Raw genomic sequence first — 24,920 nt, 5'->3', positions numbered from 1 at the left:
CCTTTAAGGATCTGTTTGCAGCTGAAAGCTAATGGAAGAAGGGCAGTTAATTTTCTTCAGAGTCCCTGGATGGTTTCTCATGTTCCAAAGTGTTGTGGTGATCATTTTTGTGCACTGTGTAAAGGTTGTCTTTATAATATACAAATGCTAATTTTTGTACTAGATCTGATTAGAGGCCAGGCCAGACTTTGGTATTGTTAGTCATATGGCTACATCATATTTTGCAAACACTCCATCTCTTATCTTCTGATTGGTTTAATATAAAGCTGATGGTATTCAGCAAAGGAAGAGAGAATAGGTGGGACTTTGGGCAGAGATAGGAACTCTGGGAAAGAGAATCAGGCATGGGATAGTTTGCCATATATAAATATATGAGCTAATTTGTGTTATAAGATTTAATTGGGAACAAAAGTAACCTAAGGCCTAAAGCTATAATTAATAAATATAAGTCTCTGTGTCTTGAGTTTTAGAGTCGGGGAGGGCATAGAAATTCCTTACGGTTATACCTGAAGGTCAGTCCAGAGCAGCAACTGTACAGGCAGCACTAATCAGACCCAGTGGATTGTTAAAAAATTGAAGAAGACATGACTGTAGGAGGATGTATGCTGGGAGATTGTCTGGGAGGGTGTTGGGGATGAAGTAAGGGAGTTGGAATGGTTATAAGAAAAATGCATTACATACATGTATGAAATTGTCAAAGAATAAACAAATTTATTTTTAAATGTTTCAGGAAAACCAAGGTATTGTTTTTCAAATGAATTTCTAACCCATTCTCTATATATCCCTCTTCCTTCTGCTATTTCAGTCAAATGTATGTTAAACTTTTTTATGATACAATTGGAGGTCACTGACACATTCTTCATGTTATCTTGGAAACATTTTCTTTATCCTTCTCAGGTTAGATCATTTATTTTTATCTATTTCAAATTTCTTTACTCTTCTCTCTTTTCCAGTGTTCTGTAAAGTCAATTCAATGAATCTTCTTTTAATTCTTGTTTCCAGTCCTATGAATTACAGTTTCTTCTGTGTTCACACTATAAATCTTGGGCTGAGATCCCATGTCTGTTTGTGATTATAAGCATAGACTACTTTATATTATTAAGCAGTCATAATATTTGGCAGCTTTAATATCCATGTCTGCTGATTCTAATATGGTTGTCAACTCAGACTTAGTTTACATTGATTTTCTTTTCTCTTAACATGACTCATATTTACTGTGTTTCATTTCAGGAGTTATATGTTATCAGTTACTGTGATTAAGTCATTTCTGGAACCAAATATTCTGTTATCTTGTAAGAATGATAGTTTCAGTTTGTTCATCAATCTGTGTGAGTGTATTCTGTCTCTAAATTTTATTTGTTATAATGGCTTGTAGCCACCATTTTTGTTGAGATCTTTCCATCATGTTTGGCTCTTTGGAGGTAGCCTTATATGGCTGAAATTCAAGGGTTGTCAAAGAACTTTCATAGATGTTACAAATAGTTTCTGCTTTGACTTACTGAGGCCTCTTCTCCCTTTTTCAGCTTTGAAAGTAACTCAGTGAATTTTTTCAGGTGTTCCATGCCAATAAATACATCAGGTCACTAGTCAACTTGTACTACCTAATGTGGGTACCACATTACTCACTTCTGCCTCCGGATATAAAGTCAGAAAGGGTGAACAATTCAACTAGCATTTTATTTTCCCAAATATTGATTCCCTCCAGTTCCTGTCTCCTGTTCCATATTCTAAAGTGCTTTCCCTCAGATGTTTTCATTCACAGTACAGAGGTTCAGAATTGCATTTTCTTTTTGGAAGAAAACAATGAAGTGTATTTGTATGATTTTTGTGATTCAACTCATAAGTTAGTTGTATAACTGGTATGCTTTGCTTCAGTCCTATAATCTTGTTTCAAATATGCATATTTGGCATAATAATCTATGGTGGCAGTATTGTTTTGTATGTTTTTATGTTGTCTTATATTTTTCTATGCTTCTAATACTTTTTATTTATAATTTTATCTTAATAATCAAACTGTTTATATTGTTATTTTGTAGTTACCTCATATGATTTTCAAAAAGTCAGCCATCTGCCTGACTTATAAAATTTTTTTAAAAATGTAGTTACACATGCATGGGTGTTTAGATCAATCCATCCTGCTTCCCTTCCTTTCAGTGCCCCACACCCACATATGCTATCACTTTTCCTCACAACTGCATGTTGTCTCTCTCTCCCATCCTCAAATGCTCATGGAGCACATTTAGTGTTCTCTCTAAGCATGCATGTATGAGACCATATACTAGAACACTGGGTAGCCCCTCAGAAACCACATCCCTGGGGGGGATTGAATATAAACTTCCCAATTAGCCATTAATTACCAATATCTCCTCATGTAAGAGTGGGAATTCATGAGCCCTTCCCCTATCCAATTTAGGATTTAGGTTGACTTGCTTTTGTGCAAATTTTGCACAGGCAGTCATGGTTGCTGGGTTCATGTCAAAAAGTACTCTGTCATATCAAGGAGAGAGTGCTTTGTAAAAATTCCGACTCCCTTTAGCTTTCACAACATTTCTTTTTACTATGATGATTATTGAACCTTGGAAAAGGGCTATGATATAGATATCTCACTTAGAACTGAGCATTGTGTGGTCTTTTATTCTTGGCATATTGAACTGTTATGAAATTCTGTGTTAATCACTATCTACTTAAACAATTTGGAGTATAGGTTGAATAATGCACTAATCTATAGGTATAAAAATAAGAACTTTGGGAGGCATTTGTTGATCTGTCTTTTTAGCAGAATAATAGTAGCAGGTTTCCATCCTAAGACTCATAACCTATCCTGTGGCATTTGTCTTTCGGGATTTGTGTTACTTCACCAAAAATGATTATTCCCAACTCCATTCATTTCCCTGCATATTTTATAATTCACTGTTTTCTTTAAAAGTAAATAATATTCCTCTTTGTATATGAACCACATTTCCACTATCCATTTATTGTTAATGGACATACAGGTTGTTTCTATCCCCTGGCTACTATATAGAGAGCAGCAATAAATGTGGGCAAGCACTGTCTCTGTAGGACATAAAGACATTTGGCAGGAAAGCTGAAATCATAACCCAGCTGGAAGTCCTCTCCTTTACAGACTTCCTGACCAAGAATCCTCTCCTAAGACCATGGTGGAGTGCAGGTGTCCATAATACCTCCCAGGAAACGATGCATAACCCCTACTAGCACATGCCAGAACCCCAAGTGCCAATCAAGATGAAGACCAGGTGACCTCTTCTTCTGTACAGAGTACGCTATGGAGACTGTTAAAGCCTAAGGGACCTGAGACATTCTTCTTTCAACTCAGTAGGGCTGGATCAATAAATGACTCCATGAAAAATTAATTTTTTGTTACTATTATTTAATTTCAACAGTCGTAAGTGTATCTCATACTGGTTCACTCTAGTTTGTATATTGCTCATTTAGGTTTCATCACTGCTGTTTCCCTTTCTCTACTCTGTTAACTATAAGACTTTTTTTTCTTTTTTACTATACTTCTCCATGATGTGTCATAAATTCTTTCTCTCATTCCTGTGACATTTCTTTTTCCTCTCTTCCTTATCTCCTTGTCTTTGTATTTTGTCATAAGAACCTTCCATAGTTTTAACTAGCTCTGCAATCTGTGGACCCTTAGGAGCACTCCAGCTTTCCCCTTACATCACCCTTCTCAGCATTTTCTCTTTTCAGGGTCAATGTATTAATCCTCATCCTTACCCACCCTATTTCCATCCTACTTCAGATATTATTAACTAGAATCCACATACTACATACTATCCTTTTTTGTTCATACTCTGACAGTTACTGGGGGTAAAGGGGCCAGTGTTTTTTTTTTTTTAAGCTAATACGACATTTGCCTAGTAGTAAAATTAAGCATCTGTAGTTGGTTATGTTTTGTTAGTTAATATTTTAAGTAGAGAATAATATAGAGTTTATACTAAACACTCCAAGCTCCCAGACAAATAGATATATTCTGAAGTGTTCACTCAACTATATACATTTAAGTCACAGATAAATACTTTTATACTTCAAGTAAAATAATATAGCTGATGAAATGAAACCAGCCAAGAAAATAGATATATACATTCCAATGTAATAACCCAAGAATTGGGAAATACAAAAAAAACATAACTTATCCAAAAATTATTTATCTAGTAATATCACCTAGCAGGGGTGAAATATAGAAATTTCAGGCAAAGAATACAAAAGAATGATTTAATTTATATTAAAAACCATCAAAGCTTTTGACCAAGAAGACAAATAGCTAAATGAAATAAAGAAGACAGTTGAAGACTTTAGAAGTGATTACATAAAAGAGAGAAATATTAAAGAAAACAAATATGAAATTTTATAAATTAAAAGCATAGTAAATCAAATGAAAAATGTGGTAAGTCTCACTAATAGAATGTTTCACGTAGAAGACATGGTTTGAGATTGAAGATAAGTTGGGGGAGCTGAAGCTATCCAATAAAGACAAAGATCAAAAGTTAAGAAGATACCTCTGGCAGTCCAACATATATAGGATACTCCAAAGTGAACAAATCTATATATAATAACTAAAAAAGAAGACTCTACATCAAAAGACTAGAAATTGTTGTTTTATATGGCATCATTGGGAGGGGAGCCCCTTGGTCTTGTGGAAGTTTGACAACCAAGCATAGGGTGCTGAGGCAAGAGTGTGTGGGCAGGTGGAGGAGCACCCTCACAGATGCAGGGGGAGGGGAAGGGAAAGGGCTTGTGGGGATGAAATTGAGAAGGAAGATAATATTTGAAATGTAAGTAAATAAAATAACCAATTAAATTCAAAAGTACTGAAATAAAAGCCATCCACCAAAAAAAGCATACAAAACAATTTTTAAAGGAATTATAACAGAAAATTTCCCAATGTTACGAAAGCAGATGCCAATCCAGATGTGAGAGGCCATTTATTGAACTAAATAGACAAAACTAGAAAAAACTACATTTCATCATAATGTAAATGAAATATTAAATAAAAAAAGAATATTGAAAATGGCAAGAAAGAAACATCAAGTTACATTTAAATGCAGGCCCACCAGAATCATAACAGATGTTTCAACTTACATTCTGAAAGCCAACAGGGTGTGGAAAGATGTATTTCATGTTCTGAAGGACAATAACTACCAGGACAAACTAATATATCCTGGCTGTTATAATTGAAGCAAAAGTAAAAACTTTGTGATTAGAGAGAAGGCTCAGTGGCTTATACTGCTGCTTTTACAAAGGGCCTGAATTCAGTTCCTAGAACCAACTAAACAGGCTCACACTGTAGGAAACTTTAGTTCCAGGTGATCTAATTCCCTCTTCTGGCCTCTATAGGTGCTTTCATACAAATAGTAGCACATACAGACAAGTAGTCACATACACACATATAAATTAATCTATGTTAATTACAAATCAATAAAAAGTTACTATGATTAAAAATAGACTAAAGGAAATTATGGTTGTAACAGGAATCCAGACCATTGTAGGTCCTCAGACCTTAACATAACTGATTCCATGATGGCTGTACCATTCAAGCTGTAAAACTTAGCACATAGACAACACCTACTTCCAAAGCAAAGACAAAAACCTAATTGATCAAATTCCATGGTTCTGGGAATGTCTCTAAATGTACTAACGAACCTTGCTTTTTTGACTTCTTTAATTCTGCTTCTGTACTGTTCTTGTTGACTGAAGTACATCAACCCAGGGCATGTTTTTCATGTTTAAAAGCACAACCTGAGAGACGCTCGTGAATACACTGGGTTACTGAACACCCAGTGTAGTTGTTGTATGGCAAATTAAGACTTTTTATTTCTGAAATCCTTGTCCATACTGTCTTCTCTGGTACATACACCATAACAATTGTAACAAAATGAGCTCTACAGTAGATACTTGTAGCAATCCATCAAGCTAGGAAAAAAATCTATCCATGTAGCTGCAAGAAAGAATATAACATACTAGAAAGAAGTTAATAAGAAACAATATACTGCAGAACCAACAAAAATATAAGTCAATACAAATCTTTCCATATTAATTCAGAATATTAATGATCTTCATTCCTCAATCAGAAGACACACACTAATAGATTCGAGTCAACATCAAGAAGGATGTATTTGTTGCCTTCAAGAACTATACATCACCACAAAAGACAGACCAAGATTCATTAAATTAAGTTTATTTATCTTTCCCTTCATAACACAATATTAGCCCTTGCTTCTAGTACCTCCTCATGCAGGTCCTCCCCCTACTCCCAATTTCCCTTCTCCTGTGAGTCAAACTCCTACCCACTGCAATCAAGTCACTGCAGAACTAGGCATATCGTCTCCCACAGAGGCCAGAAAACGTTGTCCATTTAGAGGTACAGGATCCACAGGCAGGCCAGCAGGCAGACAGCCGGCTCAGGGTCAGCACCTTCTCCAGGTGTTTGTGGGACCTGTATGAAGACCAAGCTGTTTCTCTGCTACATATGTGCATGGAATCTAGATCTAGCTTATGCTTATGCTATGGTTGGTGATTTGATCTAGGAACTCCCAAACGTCCAGGTTAATTGACTCTGTTGGCCTTCCTATGGAGTTCCTGTCCTCTTCAGCTCCCGTAATCTTTCTCTTAACTCCTGTATAAAACTTACTGAGCTTCATGTAATGTTTGGGTGTGAGTTTCTGCATCTCTTTCCATTGTCTTCTATGTGGAGCCTCTCAGAGGACAATTATGCTAGTTTCCTATCTGTAAGCATAATGAAGTATCATTAATAGTGCCAGGGATTGGTTCTTGATCATGGAATGGGTCTCAATTTGGGACAGCCATTGTTTGCTGCTCTATCTTTGTCCCTGAACCTCTTTTTGGGAGATCACACTTTGGGTTGAAGGTTTTGTGAATGGGTTGCTGTCCTTATCTTTCTGTTGGAAGTCCTGCCTGGCTACAGGAAATGGCCACTTCAGTATCCACATTCCCCCACTGCTAGGAATCTCAGCTAGGGTCGCCTCCTTAGATCTTCTGGGGTTTCTTCACACCCCAAGTCTGACACCTCCTAAAGATTTCCCCTCCCCAAAACAACTCAAAATGGATCAAAGACCTCAACATAAAACCAGAAACATTTAATCTAATAGAATAGAAAGTAGGGAATAGCCTTGAACAAAATAGTTCAGAAGACAATGTCCTGACTAGAACTACCATTGGCTTAGGCACTAAGGTCAAGAATTAATAAATGGGACCTCATGAAGAAAGATTTTGTAAGATAAAGGACACTGTTATCTGAATAAAAGAACAGCCTACAGATTTGGATAAGATCTTCACTAATTGTACATCTGACAGAGGGCTAATATCCAAAATATGTTTAAAAAAGACTCAAGAACATAGACACAAACAACCTAAATAGCTATAAAAATAAATAAAGAAAAATAGGGTACAGAGATAGAGAATTTTCAACAGAGAAATCTTGAATGGCCAAGAAGCACCTAAAGAAATGTTCAGTGTCATTAGTCATCAGGGTAATGTAATTCAAAAGCACTCAGAGATTTGAATGGCTAAGATAAAAAAAACCTCAAAGGCAGCATATGCTGGTGAGGATATAGAGAAAGGGGAACACTCCACAACTGCTGGGGGCAGGGGGACTACAGACTAGTCCAATCACATTGGAAATCAATTTGGCAGTAGTTTGTCAGAGGATTGGGAATAGTTGTACTTCAAGACCCAGCAATACCACTCCTAGCCGTATAGCCAAAAGATGCTCTACTATCCCACAAGGACATTTCCTCAACTATGTTTATAGCAGCTTTATTTCTAATAGACAGAGGAGGAAAAAAACTAGATGTTCCTGAACTGAAGAATGGATAAAGAAAATATGGTGTATTTATATAATGGAACACAACTCAGTCATTAAAAATAAGTACATCATGAGTTTCAGAGACAAATGGATGGCACTAGAAAATATCCTGAGTGAGCTAACGCAGACCCAAAAGGACATGTATAGTATGTACTCATTTATAAGTAGACATGCCATAAAGTACAGGAAAACCATGCTATAATCAACAGATCCAAAGAAGCCAAATGACAAGGATGGCACAAGGGAATATATTTGAGTATTTCTGAGAAGGGAAAACAAAATAGATAATGGGGATCTGAGGACAGAAGGAAGGAACTTGGGTGGAGGAGGAGATGGGGATGGGAGTGGGAGGAGGTGAGGAAATCATATATAGGGAGAGCAGCAGAGACAGACCACAATATAACATGAAAGGATAGAAAGGATATATTTAAAGTAAAGGAACCTAGGTAACCAATAAGTACTGTTGCTCTAATATCTAACAATATAGTCTTTGAACTAACGAGTAAAAAATAAACATAATGAAGGCCACTTTATATGGATTATGGGGACAATCCATCAAGAATACAAGAGACTACAACATACAAGAGGCTGAACATAGCTGAACTCAATTATATAAAACAAATACCATTACATGTAAAGATACAGGTTAAATCTAGTGGAATAGCAGTGGGTAACTTCAATTTCACACTCCAGCTAATTGATACATTTTCCCAACAAATAATATATGTAGAAGTATTCAAATTAAATGAGATTGCAAATCCACTGAAATTAACAGCTATCTAATGAACATCCCATCCAAACACTGCCAAATATATTCTCCTTAGAAGCCCATGGACCACTCTCCAGTGAATCATGTATTTGGTCATGAGGTAAAACTCAAGAACTACAGGAAAACTGGAATAAGCCCTTGTATCCTAATAACAATGGAAGAGGAGTACAAAAACTAAGGAAAACCCTAGAACATATACAAACTAATGGAGATTATACAGTAAACAATTGATTTGACCTTTGAAGAAATCTGGAATGAAGCGAAAGCATTCTGTCAACTGAAAATTAAAAAAAAAAATCCCAAACCTACAGAATAAAATAAAAGCTGTCCTAAGAGCTTATACCTAGAAAATGTAAACATCTAGTTTCAATTTCAGAACTATTGAGAATAGAGCAGCCAAGAACATGGCTGAGCAAGTATGTCTATAGTAGGATTCCAAATACTTTGGCTATATGAAAAGGAGTCATATGGTATATCTGCTTTCAGCTTGTTGAGAATTTTATTCACTGATGTCCAGAATGACTCTCTACCAATGTGAATTCCCATCAACAGTGAACAAGGATTCCTCTTTTCCTTCATCCTCATCAGCATTTCTTGGCAGATGTGTTGATCTTAGCTACTGTGAATGGGTTAGGATGAAATCTCAAAGTAATTTGAATTTGCATTCTTGATTCTCATGTTTAGTGAACACATCATGTTAGCTATTTCTTGGCCCAATTTATATCTTTGCTTGGTAACTCTCTTCTCATATCCACAGTCAGTATTTGATTTGGTCATTAATCATCTTGATGCTTTCTTAAGTTCTTTATATATTTTGGATATTAATCCTTTATGGATGTATACTTGGCAAATTTTCTCTCCCACTCAATGTAATTACTGAAATACTCCTTTGAAATTTCTGTGCATATTTAAATTGTGTGAAATTCTTTAGGCTATCATCACCATATAAGAGATATTAAAGCAACAATAAATTATTTAAAATAGCATAATTATTTCTCATTTAAAAATTGGAAAATTGGAATCAAGCTTACAAATCATGAAAATACTTGGAGAATATTTGCATACAGAATTTCATTTGGCTTGCCATGGTCTCTAGGATCTAAACTATAATGACTTCTGCCTTTTTGATTTTTTTTATGGGATTTCCCTGAGTATGAAGATGTGTGTCTTGGCATCTGTCTTGTGCTTTATATTTTTAGTTCTTTTTCTTCTGTTGTTTTGTCATATTTCAGTTTATTTGTTTTTGTATCTTATCTTAGTTTATTTTATTGTTATTCTTCAGGTGCCTGTTTGTTATTGAACCAGAGACAAAATGTGTATAGATTCAGATGGAAGGAGAAATGAGGAAGGATAGCTGAGGAGTTGGGGTAGGAAAAGTATAATCAGAATATCATTTTAAAAATCTAGTTTTAATAAAAATGAAAAATAAAATATTAATAAAATTAAATTATACTTATTAATATGCATTTGGGGAAAATATGCTCTTAGAAAAATTTTACTGAATTTCTCTTAACAAAAATCCATGTGTGTGTGTACATTGAATTAGAACTCTAAATTATTAATGTTCCAAAACTATAGATATAGCTCATATAATTGTCATAGCTTTACAGTGAGTGCAGTGTAATTATCTCTTTTGTTGAGCTGGGGTAATTGATTTGCCTTGGCAGTGACAAATTCCATGCATGAATATAAGCAAAAGCTTAAAGAGTGTTTATATATTTCTAGAAAGTGTGCCTTTAGCCAGAGGAAAAAAATCTTATATCAGGCATTTCCCAGGCTCTGGAGAACGAGTACTTCATCAGTTTATTTTGACGTTATCATCACACAATACCTGACAAAACACCAGAGGAAGGGAAAGGCTTATGTTGGCTAATTGTTGGAGAAGGAAGGGCCAGTCACAGGAGGAAGAGTCAGGGGGCAGTAGTGGTTCCATCAGTATGAACTAGATCTTCTAGGTACTGCTTCCTAGGTTGTCTCTTAGCAATTAGATAGAACTATGCCAGAAGCAGTAGTGAGTAAAACCCAATAAGGCCCAGTTCTAGTGGTCTACATCATACTGAGCTTCCATATCCCAAAACCCCTGCTGAAGCCTCTCAAGATAGCACCACTGTGAGTTCATGGAGGATATTTCACTCAGACCTTAACAAGAACCATAATATGAGGTCCTTTCTTTAGCTTAAATCTTACAACAAAACCTAACTCATTACAGCCAAGCCATTCGTGTTGCAGAGGGAGAGAACCATGTTTATTTTCAGGAAGCAATTAGACTTTGAGGGAGTTAAGTTATGCAGTACATTAGACAATTAAGGCTACCTCCAAGAGTTGCTATAACAAAGCCTAGAACTCATGGTAATGGTTTCAAGACAGGGCAGTAGGCAGCAAGGAAACTGATGCATGTTGTAAGAAAATGTTATGTAATGTAACAGGTGGGAAATGCCACTGTAAAGTGTTCTGTGGCTATTTGAGAAAACCAGCACCCATGATAACAGAGAGGGCCTACAAAATCAATAGCCCTACCATGTTGATTGAGGAGTTCAAGAAGTTGTCTACTAAAATACTGAGATAAGGCTTCTACAATCTGAGTGTGATAAAATTCAATAAGATAGGACTGTACTTTCCAGAGTAAAAACAGAATTGAAAAGTTGAATTTGCAAGAGTTTAAAGGTAAAATTATTTTTTACTGTATTAATTTATGGCTGTTAGTATTTAGGAATGGTGAATGGATGATGTTGTAGCATATCAATAAGATGTAGCCTCAGAATATTACAAAGCACTTGTAGCACTGGAAAGAGAAGACAAGAAAGGATTAATGATCACCTTATTGATCTTTCCAGCAGGAAAAATAAAGATAGCACCCACACCTGCTACATTAGGGAACCTGTGGTTGCAATTAAAATGGGAAATATCTCTTAGAATTTATAGCTATATCTCTTGGAATATGGCCATGCTTAGAGTCAAATACATAAAAACTGCACACCTTTGAGAGTGGCGAAATCATTCTTTTTGAAAGTGGTGTGATGTCAAATTCTTTCTGGTTTGAAATAAAAAAAGACTAAAAATGTTCAAGGTGTTAAAAAAAAGATCTTTTGTGTAACAAAGGGAAGGCTGAAAGTCCTCGTCTGTCTGGAAAACATAAAAGGACATTATCCTGTGTGCTTTTCAATAGTAAGATTTTGGGAATGACTATATGATAGGAACATTTGATGTGGGAATGAAGGACCAAGGTACCAATCCCATGGAAGAAATACAGGATGTAACTAAGCAGGACTGCCTGCTCCCAAGTCATCTTGGGAACCTCTATTCAAGGGAAATAGAATATTTCTCCAGACCATTGTCTGAGGTTTGCATCCCATTATTATTATTTTTTGAGTAGTAATGTTTATTTTTCCTCCACTTAAGGAGATTTGTATTCTGATAGATCATGACTCTTAGATTGGGTCATACATTTCTGGATCAGAAGCAAGTGTATATAAATATTATGGGTCCTCCAATTCTGCATTTTGGTGCCATTACCATGGTTAGATAATTTTGACACTTATAGGTAAAAATGCTATATTGCACATGAGAAGTCAATACCAAATAATAAATCTGAGATTTTCACTGTCCCAAAGCCATATTACCCATTCACGCTACTGCTGTGGTAGAAATCTCATGTTATATGTCCTTTCTTTGGGCTTGATCATATGATGTGCTTTGGTTATAAATCTCATGTCACCTACAATGGATTATGATATTCTTTTGATACTGGTATTGATGCTAGCATTTCTGCTTTTCACACATGAAGAACATGACTGATAGAACCTTGTAGTCCAAAGAAAGCTAGCGGAACAGAGTTAAGGGCTTAACAAGCATGCAGCTAGCTGGAAGCCCCTGCATGCACAGCTGAGCACAACCAGCAGTAATTGAGACTTTATTGTATAAGTATACTATTATGATTGGGGCATTCAACTAATTTTGAGTTTTATATTTTTGTCAATGTCTAATTTATTACTTTCTTGAAAAAAATACAGAGGTTTTATGTTTGGCATGATGTTTTAACTTCTAAAATTACCACACAAAGTAATGAGGTTTGTTATGTCATTTCCTTATGCTGTTTTTCATATACACATGTTAATAAGAATTATGCTTTGTTGTCCTCACAGCTGACCTTCCTTGTTTCTATTCCCCTTTCCCGCTGATCCCTTTCCTCCTGCAAACAGAGCTTTCCCTTTTAATGTCATATGTGCATGGTATGACTATCTCTTTTGTCTTGCCCCGTAGTCTTCAAGATCTCTTTCTCCAAAATTTCCATGTCCTTTTCTATTCTCATGACCTATATGTACACAATTATGCATATATGAGTTCATATTTAATTTTTCATTGAATATGAGAGAAAATATTTCACTTAACATAATAATTTCCAATTCTGTCCATTTTCCTACAAATATAAAAAATTCATTCCTCTTTGTAGTTAAGTAGGATATTTTATTACGTGACCACATTTATTTTAGACATTCATCTGTTGATGTTTTCTAGGCGGGCTCTATTTTCTAGCTACTGAAAATAGTGTCACAGTAATAATGACATGCCTGTGATATTTTGACTTAGTAAATAACTTAAAAGTTGCATAGCAGGGTTATATGGTTGTTCTATTTTCATCATTTTGAAGAACCTGCTGACACACAGTGAACGCAAGTTTACAGTCTCACAGTAGTAGATACCAGTTTTCTTTCTCCATCCATTCTCTGCATCATTTATTTTCATTTGTTTCCCTGGTAATTGCTGTTTCGACTAGGGTGACATAGAATGTAAAAGCAGTTTTAATTTTCTTTACATCTGAGTAACATTCCACTATCCATTTGTCTGTTGATGGACATCTAAATTGATTCCATTTCCTAGCAGTTTCAAACAGTGCAGCAATGAACATGAACGTACAAGGTTCTCTGCTTTAAAATTTGAAGTCATTTGGGTATGTGTTCAGGAGTGGTGTACCTGGGTCATGGAGTACGTCTATTTCTAAATCTGTTTTTTGAGAAACATCTCTAGTGGCTGCACTTATTTATACTCCCACCAACTCTATATAAGGTTTCTCTTTCCCTACATCCAGACTTACATTTGTTATTAGAAACAGAAATAAAATAAAGAAATTTACGTTTGGTAATTAAAATATATTCATTATTAATCCAAACATATTAAAATAGAAATAAAAGATTAATCTCAAAACAAATGAAAACGCGAACACAATTTCAAATGCTATTTAGTGTAGCAAAATAATTTGAAATACCTGTAATTATTCCATGGGCAGTCACCAAACCCTGACATTATTAATGATGCTAAGATGTGCTTACAGACAGGTGCCTAGCTTGGCTGTCATCTGAAAGGCTCTACTAGCAGGTGACAGAATCAGAGATAGATATATGCAGCCAACCATTGGACTGAGGCTCAGTACCACTATGAATGAGTTAGGGGAAGGATTGAGGGAGCTGAAGGGATAGCAACACCATAGGAAGTCAAACAGTGTCAACTAACCTGGATTCCTGGGATCTCCCAGATATTAAGTCACCAACCAAAGAGCATACATGGACTGGACCGTAGTCTCCAGCACACATGTAACAGAGAGCTGCCTTATTTGGCCTCAGTGGGAGAGGATGGGCCTAATCCTGTAGAGACTTGATGTCCCAGGGAAGGGCAATGAAGGAAGGGACCCCTCTTAGAGGCATAAGGGGAGGTGGGGGGATGGACTAGTAGGATGCACATCATTTGGAATGCAAGTAAACAAAATAATTAATTCATGTTTATTTTATTTTTTTAAGTAATTAATTTGAAAAACTTTTTTTTTAAGTGAGTGCAGTGAAGTTTATTGATGGTATTCAAGAGAATAGGGTTTCCTAAGCTCATCCTATTATTATGGGGTTCTGGGATAGAAACTGTTAGGGAGATGCTCAGTGTTGGGGGTTGAGTTGGGACAAGGACTCCTCAGTAACTGAGGACAACCAAGGTCTCCCTCTTGCTCTTAATATCCTTGCTGGAGTGGATGGTACAGGGTTTCTTAGTCATGGAGGCCATGTAGCCATGATATCCTATATCTTGTTGTTGTAGCAATATTCATTGTCACACAAGGAAATGGGCTTTACAGAGTTGTCATTGAGAGTATTGTTAGCCCCAGCACCAAAGATGGAGGAGTGGGAATTACTGTTGAAATGGCAGGAGACAACCTTGTCCCCAGTATAGCCCAGGATGCCCTTTAAGGGGCCATCAGATGCCTGTTTCACCACCTTCTTGATGTCATCACACTTGGCAGGTTTCTCCAGGTGGCATTTCAAAGCCATGATGGATACATTGTGGGTAGAAAGCTCACTGGAATCCAGTTCAGCTCTGAAGTCACCTTGCCCACAGCCTTGGTAGCGCCACTGGATGCAGGGATGATGTTCTGGGCAGCATCATGGCCACCACACAATAGCTTTCCAGGGGGCCATCCATAGTGTTCTGAGAGGCAGTGATGGCATTGACCGTAGTCAAGAGTACTTCTACAATGGCAAAGTTGTCATGGATGACCTTGGGCAGGAGGGCTAAGCAGTTGGTGGTACAGGATGCATTACTGACAATCTTCAGTAAGTTGTCATTTTTCTCCTTGTTCACACCCATCAGAAACATAAGGGCATTGGCAGAAGGGGCAGAGATAATGACCCTTTTGGCCCAACCATTCCATTGGGCTTTGGACTTCTCCATGATGGTGAAGACACCAGTAGACTCCAGGACATACTTAGCAACAACATCCCCCTATTTGATGTTAGCAGAATCTAGCTCCTGAAATATGGTGATGGGCTTCCAATTGATGATAAGTATTCCATTCTTCCATTCTCAGCCTTGACTGTATCATTGAGCTTGCCATGGCTAGAGTTATACTAGGACATGTAGGCCACATGGTTGGGGGTCAATGAAGGGATCATTGATGACAACAATCTCCACTTTGCTAGATGCAGATGAAAAGGCAGCATTGATAACCAAGTATACAATACTGCAAAATCCATTCACTCTGACCTCCATTATGTCTATGGGACAAGGCTGGTACTTTCTAAGAAGATGCAGCTGTTCTCTGGAACATATAGGAGCAGAGAGCCCAAAAAACATTCTAAAACAGTGTAATTTTAGACTACAAGGAACTAGGAAAGCAGAAGACTAGTTTTTTAATAAATAGAAGGGAAGTAACTAACAAAGTAGATATAAACAAGATGTAAATGACAAAGATAATAAAAATGTCAATGAAGACAAAACACTTAAATTAGTACACAAGTCTATGTCTAATATAATGTTGAAAGAAAGATAGTCACATGCAGTCAAACAGAAAAAGGAGGGAGAAATGATTCAACCAATTGCACAGAGATGAATTGTAATTAATTTCAAGACCACAAATTAGATACGGTAAAGGGAGATAGATTCCTAGAAATAGACAACCTGTCAAGACTGAATAAGAAAGACATAGAAAAACTTGGCAGGTATATAAGATTATATCAGTAATCACTTTCTGAGAAAACAGCCAAGCAACAGATAAATGTAGGATAATTTAAACAAATGCTTAAAGAAGAAGGAATATTAAACTTTCTTTACCTCTTTAGAGAAGAATAACAACAAAAACATCTGTGATGTGTTAATAGGATTTTTCAATATGACCAATTCAGATTTTATCTCACAAGGAATGTACAACATATACATGTGAATAAATGTGATAAACTAGACTATCAGAATCAAGGGTAAAATAACCATAAAATTATCTCAACAATGGAAGAAAATTATTTGTCAATAGTTTCTTGTGATACAAAATAAATCCTCAAATATTCACAGAAGAAATGTCCTAAATTTGAAAAAGAGTATATATGACACATCTACTGTGAAAAGTTATAGTTCCTATAAAATCTGAAGAAAGGATAAAACACCCATATTTGGAAAACATAGCAAGAGCAAGTGGGAAAGAAAAAGAAAAGAAAGTCAATTAAATTTAAAAGAAAGATAAAATTATCTATATAGATAATAGGATCTTGCTTAAGTTTTGGATATAAAGTGTAATCCTGTAGTCCAGGCCTCTAATTTATAGCAAATCCTCTTCTCTCAGACTTTCAAATGTCAAAATTATAAGTAAGAGTCACAATTTGTATATTACCATTTCTTGTCTCTTAATTAATGTTTACTTTTAGCATTATGCTTATGTTTATTAACTAGAGACTATACATGCTAGAGCATGCATGTGGAAGTCAGAGAGCAAGAATGAGAAGATCAATTTCTCCCTCCAATAGTGTATCCTATAAATCCAACTCAGAGCATCAGGCTTTTGGCAAGAATGCTAATCCACTGAATTATATCCCATGGTATCTCTGTCCCCTCCAGTTCCCCAACATTTTATAAGACAGTTTAGCCATAGAAGAAAGAATGACCTTGATCTTTTAATTGCCACACCTAAACCTTCTAGACTTGGAAAACTTGCTGAGATTTCAAAATTTTGTGGACAATAATGTCAATATTCATAATAATATTAAAATAGAACTTTCATATGATTCACAAATAGTCCAAGGAAATCAAGGAATATCTCATTTATTGTGTTCTTTATAACATTAATCTCAATAGCTGAGATATAAAACCAACTGAAGACTTCAGATGATTAATGAATAAAGAAAATGGAGTAAATTAATTCCCTCTCTCTCTCTCTCTCTCTCTCTCTCTCTCTCTCTCTCTCTCACTCTCTCTCTCTCTCTCACACACACACACACACACACACACACACACTATAATACTCTTAAACCTTAAGAAAGAAAGAAATCCCATCTCTTGTGGCAACATGGAAAAGCACAGACCACATTGCCCTCCATGAAATAAAACGCTCACGTAGAAAGATAAAGTATTCACAATCTCATTTGTTTGTAGAATTTAATGAAATCAAACTCATTGAAATTCAGAGTAGAATTGAATGGTGGGATCCAGAAGCCACAAGATGAAGAGCTGAGGAAATATCTGTCACATTATTACAACGTTACCATTGACCAATCAATCTATTAGACAGTTTTCTGTTGCTGTGATAAAATACCATGACCAAGGCAACTTATAGAAAGAAGTGTCCATTTGAGGTTTATGGTCCCAGAGGGATAGCAGTCCATCATCATCCTGGCTGGGATGCATGACAGCAAGCACCTGGCCTGACAGCAGGAACAATTGAGAGCTCAGATCTCAAACCACAAGCAAGAAACCCAAAGAGAACTAGATATGACTTGAGTCTTGGGAATCTCAAAGCCAATTATCTTGCTATATTTCTTCCAGAAAGGCAACATTTCGGAAGCCTTCTCAAACAGTCAACAACTGAAGACAGAAGAGTCAAATGCCTGGGACATATTTGGAACATCTAATCCAAACCACCACAGCCAGGTTGAACAAATTTCAGTAGTATATTATATGTATGATAGTTAGAGTTCATTTTAATGAAGTGTTGTCTTAAAAATTAAGAGAAATTGTGTTAAATCTTGTCTCCCCTAAAACTGATAAATATGTAAATAATCTATTAGTTAATCAGTTTTATTTAATCAGTTTATAATATGTTTATATATCAAAACAGGAAAGTGCACATTGTAAAGATGTATAATATTGTCAATTAAGCCTTATTAATCCTGGGAGAATTTTTATATTAAAAATCATGCATAGCCAGACAGAAAAAAAATGGAAAAATGATTGAACAAAATTTGTTCAAAATATTTCATATTTATGATAAGTAGGATGTATGAAGAGGGGAAATGACATTTCATTCACCTTTCCTCCAATTCAAATTTTTTCTAAGCAAGAATTGCTTTCAAGTAGCAACATAACATCAGAGTTTGGATTCATGTTCCAGAACTAAACCACCTAAGATCAATTTGTGGCTTTAGCATTTGCTAATTATATGGTCATGACAAATAGTTTAATTTCTCAGCTCTTCAGGGTGATCATCCATAAATGATAATAAATAATTATCATAAACCAGGTATTATAGCTTTGAAGTATATTAAATGTCCAAAGCACGGTGAGAAAATACATGAAAATAAAACATGTTTTCCATCTTTCCTGTTATCTTTACCATAATTTATTTTAAAAATTGTTGCATGATGTTTATACAGAGTAAAATATTCAGACACCCATGTATCATTTCTGATGAGTTTTATATATGTATATACACTCCACAAATCAAAATGTAGAATACTTCTCTCACCTCAATAAGGAGTCCCTGCCCTTCATAGGCAGGTAGTATTCAGATCTATCATCAAGAATTGCTTTTGTCTCTTCATGGATTTTCTATATGTAGCGTGCACATGGATCCATATCTTTGAATGAATACATTTCAAACCTATCTACTATAGTGTACCCAGTGGTTGAAGTATTTGTTTGCTCATAGTATCCATCATGTGTAGTATCCCATTATCTCCTATGAATGAACATCTGTGTTTTTGTTTTCATTGTAAAATTTATGAGGAAAGATGCTTAACTATGTTACACATGTTTAGATTTTTCAAAAGATATTTGTGTGGTATTGTTTCTTTCTTGCTTAGAAGTGAAGTAACATTGCTGGATATTGAATAGGTAGGCATTACAAAATTGTTTGTCATTTCACACCAGTGAGTGAGAATCCTAGTTTTTCCCCTACCAAATTTGGAAATATTGGCTCTATTTTTATTTTTTTAAATTATCAGCTTCTTTGTTCCTTGAAATTTTACTTTGTGTGGAATGTCATCTCTCCTGGTTTCATGTGTATCACTTCTTGATTGATCAGGTTGAACAGAATATCACACCTTTAATGATAGCAAAAGAGTCACTTTTGTGATTTTTGTGAAAATCATTTGGATCTCCATTGTGTATTTGTCTTCTGACTATTCATAAGCTATTTTTATGTTTCAGATATATTTAGACAGGCTAATAGAATGTGGACTTGATACAATTTGTGTCACTTGGAAAGAAGGAAACTTGCTAAAGAAAATATTTCCATCAGATTGGCCTGCAGCCAAGTCTAGAACTCTCTTGTATGATGATTGATGTAGTAGAACACAGCTCACTGCGAGCTATCCTAGTCTTGGCTCATGTTCATGGGTGCTGTAAGAAAGCAGAGTGAGCAAGCCACTGAGCAGCATACCCCCATAGGTTCTGCATCGACTCCTATGCCCCAGCTCTTGCTTTGTTTGTCTTCCTGCCATGAACTCCCTCCAAGATGTATTGCCTTGTGGAGCGATAAGCTGAAACAAACACTTTACATGTTTCTTTTGATCATGGCATTTTATCACTGAAATAAAAATCCTAACTAAGACAGAACTTGGTATCAGGTTATGGGGAACTTCTGTTATAGACCTGACCGCATGTTTTGGAGAGGATTGTGGAAGGACATTGGAACCTCAGCCTAGAGACTCTTTCAAATTTTTAAAGTATGATAGATGTTGTGGGAACATGGAGGATAATGCTGAAACACAGAAAATGGAGGCCTGAACTGTGAAGTTTCATAGGGAAGTTTGATAGTCCCTTAAAAGATTAGATGGGGGTTGTTGGTGTGAAACTTTGAATATGAGGTTCTGAGAAGATAGAGCTCAAAATTTGGTTGTGATTAACAAGCACTCAGGACCACTAAGGTGAGATCTTTGCTTTGCTGAGACAATTGATACAGGTTCTATGAGTGAGAAATTATTGATGACTAAGAATAGACCAGCATCATTAAGGCAAAATCTTCTGAAAAGTGTTTTCTCGGGATCGGCACACACAAACTGTGGTTTGAAGGGGGTACAAGGCTGCACTTTGTTCTAGCAACCAAATTTGGTAATGTGTAAGAGTCACCCAATGGCTTTCAGTTTTGAAGGCATGAAGTGGTCATGCAAACCACTCTGAAGCTTGACACTTTAAGACAGGGTTCAAGCTCCTAAAGAACACTCAGGAGAGGCCATCCCAGTTGTAGGGGAGATTAAAGAATTTTTGGAGATTTCAGAATCATGAGATGAATATTGAGAGAAATATCAGGTGTGAGCTGTGCCAAGTTGATGAAGTCTAGAAGATTGGGAATCCCAGAAGTCAGACATTGTGATTTACACTATTGGTCTTTGGTTTGGCTTTGTTATTATTTTGACTGTATATTAGTTCTTCCCTCTTGAGGTAAATTTAAGAGTCAGGGGTGGTGTGGGAGGGAGTTTGAGGGAGGGTATCTGGGAAATGCTAAAGGGAGAAAAGGGAGGAAGTGATGTATTTTCAATTTTTAATAAATAAAAAATAAAAGGGTTACATTTTATTTCTTTTTTAATTTTACAGCAGCCCACAGTTAATGGATTTTTGAATTTTAAAGAGACTATAGGTATTTTAAAAATTTGAATATTTCAGACTTCTTTAGAAAGGCTTGAAATTTGAAAGTTTTAAAGAAGCTGAGCTTTTTAAAGTGTTTGAATTTGTAAAGATTGTAAGACAAATAAGTGGAATGTTTATATAGTTATATTAATATTAACATGACCTCTTAGGGACCAGTGAGAAAGAAAAATCTCTAGCTAAATAGTAATACTTATGTGTCAAGTTGACAATAGTGTATAGGTTTATATCAGCTCAACACAAGCTAGTGTCACTTGCAGAAGGTAAACTCAGTTATGAAACTCACTCTAGACTACTATAGAATAAAGACTACTCTGTAGGACATTTTCATGCCTGATGATTTATGTAGGATACCACAGGTGATTGTGGGATACTAGAAGGAAAAGTCCAATGCAAGAAGGGGAACTACACCCAAGAAAACCCAAGAAGTTAATAATTTCACACAAGCAAAATCAAAGGAAGACTCTCTCTCTCTCTCTCTCTCTTCCTCTCTCTGTCTCTGTCTCTCTCTCTCTCTCTCTCTTTCTCTCTCTGTCTCTCTGTCTCTCTCTCTCTCTCTCTCTCTCTCTCTCTCTCTCACACACACACACACACACACACACACACACACACACATACACACTAATGCCTCCAACATCAAAATAACAAGAACTAACAATCATTGGTCATTAGTATCGCTCAACATCAATTCCAGAATAAAAAGACATAGGCTAACATTGTATATTCATAAACAGGATTCATCATTCTGCTGCATACAATAAACATACCTCTGCAACATCATAGACACTACCTCAAAGTAAAGAGTTATAAAAAAGGTTTTCCAAGCAAATGGACACACAAAACCATCTGGATAGACTTTCAACAAAAGTAATCAAAAGAAATAGGGAAGGACATGCTGTGCTCATCAAAGGAAAAATCCAACAAGATGACATCTCAGTTTTAAACATCTGTACCTAAATGCAAAGGCATCCACATTTATAAAAGCAATATCACTAAAGGTTAAACCACACATTGTACCAAACATATTAATTGTGGGAGACTTCAAAACCCACCCTCATCAATAGACAGGACGTTCAGACAAAAAGTAAGCAGAGGAGTAATGAAACTAACAGATGAAATGAAACAACTGGACCTAACAGATATCTATGGAACATTTCATCCAAACACAAAAGAATATATTTTCTTCACCACACCTCATGGAACCTTTTGTAAAATTAATCATATTATTTTTCAACAGTAAAAGAAGATTGAAATAACCCCTTGTATCTTGTCAAATCACTAAGAATTAAAGTTGCATTTCAACAACAAAACAACATAAATCTACAAACTCATGGAAACTGAACAACACTCTACTTAATGACCACTGGGTAAAAGAATAAATAAATAAATAAATAAATAAATAAATAAATAAAAGACTTTCTAGAATTCAATGAAAATGAAGGCATAATATTCCTAAACTTATGGTGCACAATGAAAATAGTGCTAAAAAGAAATTTCATAGCATTAAGTGCCTTCATAAAAAAATTGGAGAGATCTCATATTAGCAACTTAACAGCACACCTGAAAAATCTAGAAGCAAACACACCCAAAAGGAGTAGATGGTAGGAAATAATTAAGCTCAGGGCTAAACTCAATCAATTACATACAAAGAGAACAAGACAATGAATCAGCAAAACCAAGAGCTCGTTCTTTGAGAAAAACCACAAATAGACAAACCCTTTGAAAAAGTAACTTAAAGGACAAGCTTAAATTAAACAAAATCAGAAGTGAAAGGGGAGACATAACAATAGATGCAGAGGAAATTCAAAAATCATTGCCTGACTTCCAAAACCTGTTGTCCAAAAATTTAAAAATCTAAATTAAATGGATGATTTTTCTTGATAGATCATACTTATTAAAGTTAAATCAAGTAAATCAATAAAACTCTCCTAATCCATCCCCCCAAAAACCCAGGATCAGATGGTATTAGGACAGAAATTTATCAGACTATCAAAGAAAAGTTTATACCAATACTTCTCAAACTATTTGACAAAATAGAAATTGAAGGAAGATTGCCAGTCTCATTCTATGAGGCCATAGTAATGGTGATACCTAATCTCCACAAAGACTCATCAAAGTAAGAGATTTTCAGACTAATTTTTCTTCTGAACATTGATGCAAAAAAACCTCAATACTTACAAAGCAAATCTAAGAACACTTTGAAAATATCCACCATGATAAAGTATGCTTCATCCCAGGGATTCAGGGGTAGTTCAATATAGGAAAATCCATCAATATATTCTACTATATAATTGAAAGAAAAAAATACCACATGATCATGTCATTAGATGCTGAGAAGCCTTTGACAAGGTTCAATAACTCTTCATGTTAAAAGTCATGGAGAAATTATGGAAACACCACACCACATACATAGGATAAAGGCAATACAAGCTAATAACCAACATCAAGTTATATGGAGAGAAACTTAGAGCAATTCCACTAAAATCAGGGACAAGACAGGCTGTCTACTATTTCCCTCTCTCTTCAGCACAGTAATTGAAGTCCTAGCTAAAGCAAAAAGACAACTAAAGGAGATCAAGTGGATACAAATCGGAAAGGAAGTAATCAAAGTATCACTACTGGCAGATAATATAATTACACACACACACACACACACACACACACACACATGACTCTAAAAGTTCTACCAGAGAACCCCTATGAGTGATAAATACCTTCAGCAAAGAGGCTGGACATAAAATTAACTCAAAGAAATCAGTAACCCTCCTGTATACAAAAAATAAACAGGGTGAGAAAGTTAGGGAAACAACACATTTAACAGCCACAAATAATATAAAATACCTTGTAACTCAAACCAGGAAAGTGAAAGATCTGCATGACAATAATTTCATGTCCCTGAAGAAAGAAATTAAAAAAGACAGCCCATGCTCATTGAACATAAAACTGGATATAATAAATGTCATAGAAGAGAAAGTGGGGAATAGTGTTCGATAGATTGGTACAGGGGATAAGTTCTTGAACAAAGCACTCATACCTAAGGCTATAAGATCAATAATTGGTTAATGGGACCTATTGAAACTGAAAAGCTTCTCTAAGGCAAAGAACATTGTTAACAGGGCAAAATGGCAGCCTACAGAATGGGAAGAGATCTTTACCAATCCTACATCCAAGAGAGAGCTTATATCCAAAATATATGAAGAACTTAAGAAGTTAGACACCGGCAAACCAAATAATCTAATTTAAAAGTGGGGTACAGAGATAAACAGAGAAGTCTCAATAAAGGAATCTCAAATGTTCAGGAAACACTTAAAGAACTGTTCAATGTCCTTAGTCATCAGGGAAATGCAAATCAAAATGATTCTGATATTCTGTCTTATAACCATAAAAATGGCTAACATAAACTCAAGGGACAACACATGTTGGTGAGGATGTGGAGGAAAAGGAACATTCCTTCCTTGCTGGTGGGAGTGCAAACTTGTATAACAACTTTGGAGATCAATCTAATGGTTTCTCATAAAACCAGGAATACTTCTACCTCAAGACTATACCAATCCTGGGCCTATACCCAAAATATACCGAATCCAGAAACACATCAAAGACATCATCCATCATCATAAAGTTCATAGCAGCTTTATTCTTAATAGCCAGAAACTGGAAACTATCCAGATACCCATGAAATGAAGAACGGATAAAGAAAATGTGGTTCATTTACACAGTGGAATAGTACTCAGCTATTAAATACAAAAACATCATGAAATTTGCATTCAAATAGATGAAACCAGAAAATATCATCATGAGTGTGGTAACCTAGACCCCAAAGTATGTACATGAGTGGTACATGCTCATACTCATACTGGCTATGATCTATAGACCAAATGAAGCTAGATAACAAGGACAGTCACACGAGTATGCATGAATCTTACTCAGAAGATGAAATAAAATTGTCATTGGAAGTAGATGGAGGTATGGAACTGGGTA

General features: G+C 35.7%; 1 pseudogene across 1 annotated transcript; it reads right to left on the bottom strand.

Annotated features, from left to right (window-relative positions):
- Positions 1-14,978: 14,978 nt before the first annotated feature.
- LOC116083232 lies at positions 14,979-15,644 on the bottom strand (annotated as a pseudogene). The gene has a single exon (XR_004115642.1). The product of XR_004115642.1 is annotated as a glyceraldehyde-3-phosphate dehydrogenase pseudogene (transcript).
- Between the last annotated feature and the right edge of the window lie 9,276 nt (positions 15,645-24,920).

Source organism: Mastomys coucha, unplaced genomic scaffold (assembly GCF_008632895.1).
Source record: "Mastomys coucha isolate ucsf_1 unplaced genomic scaffold, UCSF_Mcou_1 pScaffold12, whole genome shotgun sequence".
Taxonomy (NCBI): domain Eukaryota; kingdom Metazoa; phylum Chordata; class Mammalia; order Rodentia; family Muridae; genus Mastomys; species Mastomys coucha.
This window is presented reverse-complemented; position numbering and strand designations above follow the sequence as displayed.